Here is a 12,103-nt window from a genome sequence, read left to right as displayed (position 1 = left end):
AGCCTTTTTAGTAGATCAGTTCAGTTCAAACATACGTTCATACAGACAATATGGTCCATTAAACTACATAATGAATATTAAAAAAATAAACCTGATTAAAAATGTATAGAAAACTTTTTAAGAGCAGTTAAAAAATGTGCTAGACCAATTGTAACATGTGAAGTTTAAATTAACAAAAAGATTCATTACTGTGCGCAGTGTTAAATTTGTTATCATAAAAAAAGCAATGCATCCCAAATGAAAATGTAATACTTCTCTTGTTACGGTAAGATCAAATAGGAGATAAGTAGAAGGAAACATATTTCACTTTTTTAACAATGCTACTGTTGAGGCAACTGATGTTTCAACCTGCTCAATATATTTTTTTACTTGGAATCCCTAACGCTGATCAATTCAGAGTAGCTTTAGACTGAAACAGTTCCCATTAATCTATTTTACCAAATAAAATATGTTGCTCTCTATTGGCCTGATTCACAAAGTCCAAGTTTAGACCTGAAGTCTGATTTTAGACCTAAAGTCTAACTTTACTACTACTAAAGTTAGACTTTTGGTCTAAATTTAGACCAAAAGTCCAAATAACAGTAGTAGTAAAGTTAGACTTCTAGTCTAAATTTAGACCAAAAGTCTTTACTAGTAGTAAAATTAGACTTTAGGTCTAAACTTAGACTTCAGGTCTAAACTTAGACTTTTGGTCTAAGTTTATCTTTGTGAATCAGGCCCTATGATTCTACATCTTACTAATTATATTTTTTACCAAATACCGTTTTCTTGATAGAAACGCCTTCTAGTATATACTATTCTTCAATTAAACAATGCCAGTATACACACACCTACCATTGCAGATGAAGAAATATGTTTTAAATCACATCTTACTACCTGAATGGTGTCTTAAGAAAATGTATGCTCTTTTCAAACTATAACTTTCTAAGGACTCACAAACCATTCTAGGTTCAGATCCGACCACTGCTAATCAAAACATCCTTCAGTGGTTGAATTCCACACTTAATCAGGTCACACCAATTAGAAATCACATCAGGAGAGCAAAAGATAAATCTGCCCCTTGGTATTCCCCTAATCTTAAGAAATTAAACAAAAATGTAAAAAAGCAGAAAGATTCTGGAGGAGAGATTAAGGGGAGACAAGTAAACAGATATATCGATACACTATTAGGGTTTATCATAAGGAAATTAAAAAAGCACAAGCAGCCTTTTTCGAGAATAAAATTAATAAAGCTACTAACTTCCCTGTGAAATATTTTGCATAGTGAAATCCCTTCTAGAGCCTGCTTCGACAGGTCCCCCACCAGAACCATTAATTCTGTGAGGCACTGATCTTGCGATATTCTTTCAGAACAAAACACAGACCATTTATTGTCGTTTTCCAATCAATCAATCAATCAATCAATCAATCAATCATAGCATTTGTAAAGCGCACTACATACCCGGGAGGGTCTCAAGGTGCTGGAGGGGGAAGTGCCGCTACAGATTGAAGAACCAGGTCTTGAGGAGTCTTCTGAAGGTCAGCTAGTCTTGGGTCTGCCATAGGTGGATGGGGAGGGTGATCCAGGTCTTGGCGGTGAGGCGGGAGAACAATCTGCCACCGGAGGTTGCTCTTCGGATGCGGGGGACATGGGCGAGGGTGTGGTTGGCAGAGCAGAGTTGGCGGGTGGGTGTGTAGAAGCTCAGTCGGCTGTTGAGGTATGCTGGTCCGGTGTTGTGGATTGCTTTGTGTGCATGGGTGAGGAGTCCATAGAAAACGGTTGTGTCCATCAGAAGGAAAATGTGCCGGCCTCTACTGATCTTCTGATGTTAAAAGTTTTGATTGATATTTTTAGTAAACCTGGCTGGCCCAAAGATACAGCCCCCAGTGCATATTAGCGAAGCAGTTGACCATATTTCTCCATGCCTCCTTGAAACGGCAAAACTTTCTCTAACCTCAGCCTTATTGAAAAATCTTAACCTAGACCCTCTCGACCTAGGAAATTATTGGCCTATTTGCCTGCTTCCTGGGATGAGTAAAATCATAGAGAAACTTGTAAATTCATGTCTATCTGGATACCATGAAATTCTGCTGCCCACACAAATTGGATTTAGTCCCTACCATGGCACAGCGACTGCCCTTTTGACAGTTGTTAGTAGTAGAAGAAGCCAAAAGTTTGCCAGAGCGGGGTGGTTCAGCCGTTGTTATCCTCCTTGATCTTAGCTCAGCATTTGATACAGTAAGTCATGAAATTCTTTTAGAAGGATTGCAGATTGTGAGAATCTCACTCATGATCTCTCCTGGTTTGAGTCTACAGATAGGTCTTACCAGGTTTCCGATGGAGTATATACATCACACACCCTACACCTGAGCTCTTCTTTAACTCTTACCCTTTTTAAAGAACATATGAGTCTATTGGCAGATATAGTCTTGCAGTCTGGGATGTTTATTGTTTCCTATGCTGACGATATGCAATTGGTCATCAAAAAGCATCACACAACACAGTTAACCAGTCCTTAAATTGGAAACAAAGCAATGGTGGAACAATCATTTGTATTCTTCAAATATAAACCCTGCCATACACAGCTCAGCAACACTAAAAATACATCAGGCTAATTGTTTCGAAACGCGTTGACCCCATTTAGCTAACAGTAACCCCCACTAATGTTTGGAATAAAGACAGGACACATAGCCTGATGTATATTTAGTGTGCTGAGCTGTGTATGGCAGGGTTTATATCTGAAGAAAACAAATGATTGTACTGCCATTTCTTTGTTTCCAATTTAAGGACTGGTCAACTGTGTTGTGTGATGTTTTTTGGATTGTTAAGTAGTTGTTCCTTTTGCCTAATGTCTAAAATGATGTGTTTATTGTTGTTTTGTTGAATCCCAGTACTCATTGTCCTTCTGTGTGACATGATTTAAATGTCTTTTTTATGTGCTTTAAACATCAATTAATAAAGAGAAGGTGGATTGTATACACCATAACTACTTTAGTTGTCAAGGTAGCTATTATCTTTTCAAGGGGACTAGTTGTAAATGTTTGTCCAAACATTTTTCTTGTTTACTTTTAGAAAGATGGCATTTTTCTGCCCTTAGCCCTGTGTGCCTGCAGCCTGTCTCCAATAAACGTCTGGGGTGGATGACAGCTGGACTTTGTGCATTCCCTCTAGACAGCCAGACACAAAGGGAGCTTAGATATGCTTAGATAGCTTAGAGTGGCCATCCACATCCTGATGGGCCATCCAGGACAGGATGGGAGGTAGGAGCTGACACTTCCACCGGAATAGGCTTGCCTGTCCCCACAGAAAGGGCTGCATAGCCCCCGTGGTAAGTCTGGAGCCAGAGCTGGGAGGGAGAACCTCTGTGCACTTCAAAGCCCGTTTTTGAACTCACCTCCACTTCAAAGGAACAACTAGGTGTAAGTACTGAGTCTCTGGCGCCACCAAATTAGACATTACTGGACCTGTGATGAACTCGATCAGGAGGAAGGACTGCTACTCTGGAAGGACTGCTTTTCTGACAAAAATGGCTCTAAAATGACGGGGGCTGAAGAGAACACTAGAAAAAGCCAGAGTCTCTCTCCAACAGATGGCCAGGATAGTAGGACTGCTCCAATTATCCATAAAGGTGATATTCCCTGGACCCCTTCGTTACAGTGCGTTGAGGAAGGAAACAATGCACCTCAGACTGGGGCTGGCAAATGCAGAGGAAGTAACTATTACCCGAGAAGCAAAAACAGTGATTCAGTAGTGGAAGACCACACGGTAGCATAGAATTGCAAGGCCATTTTCGGCCTGGCTTTAGGACCTGTGATAGAATCGGATGCAAGTTATTTGGGCTGGGGAGCTTATGGGGCAATATTACCACAGGGAGACCTTGATCAGAACAAGAAGAGAAGCTGTATATAAACTGTCTAGAGCTCTTGCCTGGTCCATGCACAGTGATAAGTCTGGCAGCAAACAATGCTTCCGGCTTTTTACTCTTGAAGATGGACAATATATTGGCGGTTGATTCCTAAAAAGATTAGGAGGGACGAGGTCCATGGCCTTAGCAAAACTGGCCAAGGAATTAAAATACCACTGTCTGCAATATAAGATATCAGTGATGGCGGAGTAACTACCAGCAAAACTGAACTGAATAGCAGAGTGTAATTCCAGTTTCTGGAAGTTGGATACCGGTCTGTTTCAGATATTGCTGAACAAATGGGGCCCATGTTAGGGATAAATCTCTTTGCCTCCTATGTAGAACATAACTTTCCATGCTTCTTCAGTTGGCGCCTGGAACCCCTGGCAAAAACAACAGGTCCATTTCTGCAGGATTGGAGTCAAGACCGGAGTATCCCTTTCCTCTGTTTTAAATGTTAACCAGACTGACAATGCAGGTCAGTAGGCAAAAGGCAGAAATAGTGTTAATGGCACTGCTTTGGAGATCTGAAACTTGGTTTCCACTTCTTCTGGAACTTTCTATGGATTTTCCAATCCCACATCCCCAGACTCGGAACCTACTGAAGGATGCTCACAGCAACTTATTTCAATGGGTACAAGAAGGGACCTTCAACTTGATGGCATGGAGGATAACAGGGGACGTTGGGAAATCCCAGGATTATCATGACAAGCTTTCAACCTCATCAAGATGGTACCACCAAACATTACAGTTCAGATTACCACTAGTGGTCACGCTGGTGTCTGGGATGGGGTCTTAGGGCCTAAGGTGTTTGGGGTGGGTGGTGGGCATAGAATGTACGCAGAATTGGCGGAAGTGGGCTTGACTCATGGGACAATCAACGCCTGATGATCGGCTATCTCAGCAGGTCATCTCCCATTCCATGTGATTTTGGCAGGAGAGCACTCATTAATATGTAGGCCACCAGCTCCTAGACATATGAGACATACACATTTCACTTAGATTACTGGAATCCTAGCAAGATACCAGTTCTTATCCAGTACGCAATTAACAGATAAGCTGATGATTTTGCTATGTCTTATTTACCGTAAAAGGGAATCAATATAAGAGCACTGGATATCACTTTGAGAATGTTTACCCCAGAGGGAGTATCCTTTACTGTTTTTAGAAACAACAAAAAACCCATTGGCAGGTCGTACAGTATGCAATTTTCACCAATACCTCAAGTTGTGCGTGGTGAGGTGTCTCAGAGCTTATGAGACTATGATGGAGAAATTAAGACGTTCAGGTAAGGAGCAACTACTCATTGCCCTGAAAAAACTATTTCAACAAATGTAATCTACTACCATTGCACATTGGGGACGGTGAGTCATTGAGGAATAAGGCATTGATGTCCATGTTTGGTGTGCGTTCTCTCTGGGTAGGATATCTACAATGCGCGGATTGGATCATCAGATTCTACTTTTAATTAGTTTTACTTAAAATCAGTGATGGGATGGCCTCATTGGTGCAATTAAGCTTTAAACTTGCATGATCTTAGCCTCCAGTCTTGACACAGAATGTAAGATTTCCTAGCCATCAAGAAGGAAAGTTTCAATTCAATTAATGACATGGAGGTGCAGATTATCCCACCCACGTAAGTACAGAGCTACATATCCCCACCGAGAAGATTCACTGAGGATCACAATGTTGGGTAGAGTATAATCAATATTTCATCTTTAAATGGATTCTGTGATTAGGCATTAATGACATGTGCAAAAAGGAAAAGTGGATCATGGAGGCTTACATTCTCTTATTTTTTCTTAGGTTTGGAATAAAAGCAGGAATTTTAAAGTTGGATTACGTGGGGTTGATCATTCACACAAAGAAAGAGGAAGTGCCTTTCCATTGTGGATTGCTTTGAAGGACATGGAGCAATGTTATTGGCTGCTGGATGTTTCAGGTTTTTAAGACTCATGGGACATGTAGGGGCACATGCATCAAGATATGCTTTTGTGAGTCCTTAATTGTGAGTAATAGGGAATCGCATTTAAGGACTCGCAAACGTCTATGCATGTAGGAATCGCTATAAAAATAGCAATTTCTAAACATTCCTTAATTGTGACTCGTAAATTGCGAGTCGCAATTAAGGAATGGATTCCCATTCATTCCTATGGGCCTGCAGGCACAGCTTCACTTCAGAGAGAGGAAAAACATGTATACATTTGTATATATGGAGAGCATCAAGCTATCATGCAGAGACACAGGCACATCTGCTTTCTTCAATGTTTAAATTGGACAGATACAAATCTTAGCCCCTGATATTGCCTCTTGTTTATAGATCAATCAATCAATACATTTGTAAAGCACACTGCTTACCCGTGAGGGTCTCAAGGCACTGTGGGGGGGGGGAGGGGCTGGAATGCTGCTACTGCTCGAATAGCCAGGTCTTGAGGAGTCTTCCTAAGGTAAGTAGGTCCAGGGTCTGCCGTCGGGGGATGGGGAGGGTGCTCCAGGTCTTGGCGGTGAGGTAGAAGAACAATCTGACACCGGAGGTCGCTCTTCGGATGTGGGGGACTGTGGCGAGGGTGAGGTCGGCAGAGCGGAGCTGGCGGTTGGGGGTGTAGAAGCTGAGTCGTCTGTTGAAGTATAATGGTCCGGTGGAGTGCCTTGAGTGCGTGGGTGAGGAGCATGAAGGGGATCCTCTTGTTGACGGGGAGCCAGTGCAGGTCTCTCAGGTGGGGTGTGATGTGGCTGCGGCGAGGGATGCCGAGGATCAGGCGTGCAGAGGTGCTATGAATGCGTTTAAGGCGTTTCAGGAGTTTGGCCGACGCTCCTGCGTAGAGGGCGTTTCCATAGTCCAACCTGCTGCTGACGAGGGCCTGGGTGACCGTTCTTCTTGTTTCGGTGGGGATCCACCTGTAGATCTTGCGGAGGGTGTTGAAACAGGAGGATGAGACGGCATTGACCTGCTTTTTCATGGAGAGGGTAGAGTCGAGGATGAACCCTAGGTTGTGTGCGTGGTCGGTGGATGTTGGAGCTGTTCCCAGTGCGGTCGGCCACCAGGAGTCATCCCAGGCCAAGGGGGTTGATCCGAGGATGAGGACTTCCGTCGTGTCCGATTTTTGCTTCAGTCGGATGTTCCTCATCCACTCGGCGACAGCTTTCATTCCTTCGTGGAGGTTGGTTTTGGCGGTGTGGGGGTCCTTGGTGAGGGAGAGGATCAGGTGGGTGTCGTCGGCCTAGGAGATGATGTTGAGGTAATGCAGTTGGACGACGTAGGCGAGCAGTGCCATGTAGATATTGAACAGTGTTGGGCTGAGGGATGAACCCTGGGGTACTCTGCAGATGATCTCGGTGACTTTGAAGTGGAAGGGGGAAGGCGGACGCTCTGGGTTCTGCCGGAGAGGAAGGAGGTGGTCCTGTCCAGGGCCTTCTATTGGATACCAGCGTCGTGGGGGTGTGTGCGTAGGGTGCGGTGGCAGACCGTGTCGAAGACGGCTGACAGGTCCAGGAGGATGAGGGCCGCTCTTTTTCCATTGTCTAGAAGGGCCCTGATGCCATCGGTGGCGGCGATGAGGGCAGTTTCGGTGCTGTGGTTGCTGCGGAATCCGGACTGGGACGGGTCCAGGATGCTGTTCTCCTCGAGGTAACCGGTCAGTTGTCTGTTGACGGTCTTCTCGATGACCTTCGCTGGGAACGGGAGCAGGGAGATGGGCCGGAAGTTCTTGAGGTACTTGGGGTCAGTCTTGGGGTTTTTTGAGTAAGGCTTTGATCTCGGCATGCTTCCAGCTCTCCGGGAAGGTTGCTGTCTTGAAGGAGAAGTTGATGGCTTTCCGGAGATGGGGTGCGATGGTGGTGCTGGCTTTTTGAAGATGTGGTGTGGGCATAGGTCCGACGGAGATCCGGAGTTGATAGTGTTCATGATTTTGATGGTGTCGTTGTCGTCTATGTTGGCCCAGGAGAGCAGGCGGTCAGTGCAAATGGTGGCCATGGAGGCGGGGGCCTCAGTGGTTGTCGGGCAGGTCGTGGCATTGAAGCTGTCGTGGATGCCTGCGATCTTGCGATGGAAGAAAGTGGCAAGGTGTTCCGATGCCGACCGGCCCAACACCGCAGGAGTGAAGAACGTCCCAATCCTCTACCCTCACCGTAACCCCCAACACCCGCAATCAAAACGGATGGTAGAGAACACGACACCGGGAGAAGGTGGGTAACAAAACAAGGGAACCCAAGGTCTTGGGGAACACAACTCGCCTCCTCTGGCTTCTTGGCAGCTGACAGCTTGACACAGACGAGAACGCTAAAATGAAAGAAGGAGACAAGATTAAACACACCCCTACTACTATTACCAGTGCCAAGTACACACACGAACCACCGACCTCCCTGCTTACCCCAGATAACAAACGGGAGTGGCTTGATACGAAACAGGAATTCTTCCACTGCAATCGTATTGGTTGTTTCTTGCGTAACCCCAGACCAACCACGCCCCCTCGGGAAACACCGAGAATGACAAAGGGGGTGGAATTCACAATTCTTAGGACAAAAAAAGGACAGGGGAAAAATGGTATCAAAGGGAATACGAAAGACACCCAAAAAAACCTGGAATCTAAAAAAGAACACGAAGGTAGCACAAAAACGGCCGTTATTCAGCTCCTTCGTGAAACCACCCAAACACAGCGTATAACAAGATGGCTTGGATACAAAAAAAGGGGTAATAACGGGACGTTAAAACTCAAAGGAAACGCAGCCGCGAATCCCAGAACGTCTCCAAAGATCAAAAACAGGTCCCCAATAAAGGGTTCTGAAATGCCCAAGGGAATAGGAAAACAAGGGAGCAGGGGAAAAAGGGGATCAAAACCCAGCACTAGAAAAGACCGCTGGAACGGAGCTCGAAGGAAGGGAAACAAGGTAGAACCACAGGAACAGGAAACACACGGCAAGGGACCAATAAAGAAACCAAGCACCTGTTTCCTGTTGGCAGCCCCCTTTTAAAGCGAGCTCTAGGGAGCGTCCATAAATTTGCATATGCACTTGGCACTTTAAAGAAAAACCGCTAACGGGGAACTAGACAGAAGGAACCAGGCCCCCTTGAACCCCAACACAAGGGAGTCGCACAGGTCTTTCGAGGGTGGGATGTCGTTGGTGTTGGAGAGTTCCTTCACGATGTTGAAGAGCTCTTTGCTGTTGTGTGCGTTGTTGTCTAGGCGGTCTTTGAAAGAGGCCCTTTTGGTGGATCTGATGAGGTGATGGTGTCTGTGGGTGGCGTTCTTGTAGGCTGCGAAGCTGTCCAGTGTCCGTTCACGGAGCCATTACTTTTCTAGCTTTCGGCAGGTTTGCTTGGAGGCCTGGAGGTCTTCAGTGAACCAGCTGGCTTTCTTGCTGGTGTGACTGTTGTAGGGTTTCTTGATCGGGGCGAGAGTGTTAGCGCATTTGTCGATCCACTGTCTGAAGTTGCAGGTGACGGTGTTGGGGTCAGTGGGGTCAGTGGGTGGGCTCTGGGTGAGGGAGGTGGTTAGCTGGTCTTCAGTGACTTTGCTCCAGCAGCAGCGGGGGGTCTGTTGGGTGCGGTGGTGAGTTTCCGGAAGGTGAAGTGGATGCAGCGATGGTTGCTCCAGTGAGTTCAGTGGTGTGGTTGAAGGAGATGTGGGAGATTGCGGAAAAGATGAGGCCGAGCGTGTGGCCGGCGGTGTGGGTGGGTGTTGTGACGAGTTGTCTGAGTCCGAGGTTGGCGACGTTGGCGATCAGGGTGGTGGAGTTGGTGTTGTTGTTGTTCTCGAGGTGGAAGTTCAGGTCCCCGAGTAGGATGTAGTCTGTGGTTGTGAGGGTGTGTGTACTGACAAAGTCGGCTATGGCATCGCTGAACTGTGGTTGGGGTCCGGGGGGTCTGTAGACGAGGGTTTCTCTGAGGGTGGTGTTGGGATCGGTGTGGATCTGGAAGTGAAGGTGTTCGGCTGTGCTGAGGGTGTTGTCCTTGTTGGTTGAGACTCTGAGAGTGTTCCTGTGGACGATGGCGATTCCTCCTCCTACTCCGTTGGTGCAGTTCCTGTGGTAGATCTTGTAGCCATCCATGATGGCTATGGCGATATCGGGTGCTGAGGAGGTGTTCAGACAGGTCTCTTTCAGGAAGGCGACGTCTAGGGAGGTTGAGTCGAGTAGGTCCCAGAGTTCAACGGCGTGTTTGTGGGCGGAGCGGGTGTTGAGGAGAATGCATCTGAGGTAGTTGGGTTCTTTCCTGGTGGGTGGGTTGGCTGGTCAGATGCTGGTGAAGCTGCAATTCTGGCAGGAGAAGGGTCCTTGAGTGCGCTTTAGGGCAGCCAGGAAGCAGGTGTGTGGGCTTCCTGTGTTCAGTGCGTGGAGGGTGCTGGCATCGTAGCAGAGACGGGCGTCCTGGCGTTCATGGGGGCCAGAGGTTCTGGCACTTTGCACGGTCCAGGCACGGACAGGCACAGACGGGCTTGCCTTAGGTGCGACTTCGGCATGCCAGCGGCGCGGGCGCTATAAGAATGGGAGGTGGGAGGGAGGAGGCACCTGGGAGGAGGGAGCGGACGAATGGACGAGCAGGGAGCGGGGCCGCAGGGGACGCAAAATCGGGAAAACCGGGCGCAGGAACGGCGAATGAAACAGAAGGCAAAAGGGCACAGGGCACAGAATAAAACGGGGGACAAGGAGGAGGAAACACTAAATAATAAGGCAATACAAATACGAAGGAAATACAGGGCAAAAGGGCACGGGCACAGAATAAAAATGGGGAACAAGGAGGAAGAAACAGTGACAGATAAGGCAATACAATTACGGAGGAAACACAGGGCAAAAGGGCACCGGCACAGAATAAAATGGAGAACAAGGAGGAAGAAACAGTGATAGATAAGGCAATACAATTACGGAGGAAATAGAGGGCAAAAAGGGCACTAGGCACAGAATAAAAACGGGGAACAAGGAGGAAGAAACAGTAATAAATGAGTCAATATAGTTACAAAAAACAAAATAGGAAGCAGTACAATTACAGCAGGACAAACCTACCTACGGATTACCACTGGCCACCAGGGATGAGGCGCAGGTGGCAGCCTGCGAATGGAGGAGGGCCTCAAACTTTCCTCAGCAGCGGCAGCTGGGGCTTAAGGGCAGGACACACAGGCAGGGCTGTGGGGCGTGGGGCGCGACATGCCTAAGAAGGGTCAAGGGTCGACTAAAGCTCTTCACACATTCACTGCAGTTAAATGGTTTTTCTCCTATGTGAGTTCGCTGATGATTCCTTAATGCTGAAGAGTCACTAAAACTACTGTCACATTCCCTATAATGATAGGGTTTTTCCCCCGTGTGTGTTTGCTGATGACTTTTTAGGTCTGATAACCGACTAAAGCACTTTGCACATTCACTGCACTTGAATCGTTTTCCCCTGTGTGTGTTCGCTGATGTCTTTGTAGGTCTGATAATCGACTAAAGCTCTTCCCACATTCATTGCACTTGAATGGTTTTTCTCCTGTGTGAGTTCACTGATGATACCTTAATGCTGATGAGATGCGAAAACTACTGTCACATTCACTACAATTATAGGGTTTTTTCCCCGTGTGTGTTCGCTGATGTCTTTGTGGGTCTGATAAATGATTAAAGCTCTTCAAACATGCACTGCACTTGAATGACTTTACCCCTGGGTGTGTTTGATTATGTCTTTGAAGGTTTGATTACTCACTAAAGCACTTTGCACAGTCAGTGCACTTGAATGTTTTTTCCCCTGTGTGTACGATTATGTCTTTGAAGGTGTGATAACTGACTTTGCACATTCAGTGCACTTGAATGGTTTTTCCCCTGTGTGTATTTGCTGATGGGTCTGGAGGTTTTCTAATTGACTAATGCGCTTCCCACATTCACTGCACTGGTATGGTTTTTCGTCAGTGTATGTTCGCTGCTGTCTTTGTAGGTTTGATAACTGAGTAAAGCTCTTTCCACATTCATTGCACTTGAATGGCTTTTTTCCCCCTCTGTGTGTTTGTTGATGTCTTCGTAGCTTTGATAAGTCACTAAAGCTCTTCCCACAATTATTGCACTTGAATGGTTTTTCCCCTGTGTGAGTTTGCTGATGTCTTTGTAGATGATCTAATCGACTAAAGCTCTTCACACATTCACTGCATTTAAATGGCTGTTCTCCTGTGTGTGTTCGCTGATGATCCCGTTTTTAATCCCCCTCACGTCATTTATCCCTGAGCACTTGAACAATCCCCTCTTGGGATTCCTACCGTCCT

At 46.4% G+C, this 12,103-nt stretch overlaps 1 protein-coding gene across 1 annotated transcript in view; it reads right to left on the bottom strand.

Annotated features, from left to right (window-relative positions):
- The window catches only part of UNC80 (unc-80 subunit of NALCN channel complex), a 2,761,828-nt gene that overhangs the window by 2,658,116 nt on the left and 91,609 nt on the right, over positions 1 to 12,103 (bottom strand). The gene's annotated exons all lie outside the window — the stretch shown is intronic.

Source organism: Lissotriton helveticus, chromosome 3_1 (genome assembly GCF_964261635.1).
Source record: "Lissotriton helveticus chromosome 3_1, aLisHel1.1, whole genome shotgun sequence".
Lineage (NCBI taxonomy): Eukaryota > Metazoa > Chordata > Amphibia > Caudata > Salamandridae > Lissotriton > Lissotriton helveticus.
The sequence above is the reverse complement of the archived record's forward strand: the minus strand, read 5'-3'. Positions and strand labels throughout refer to the sequence as shown.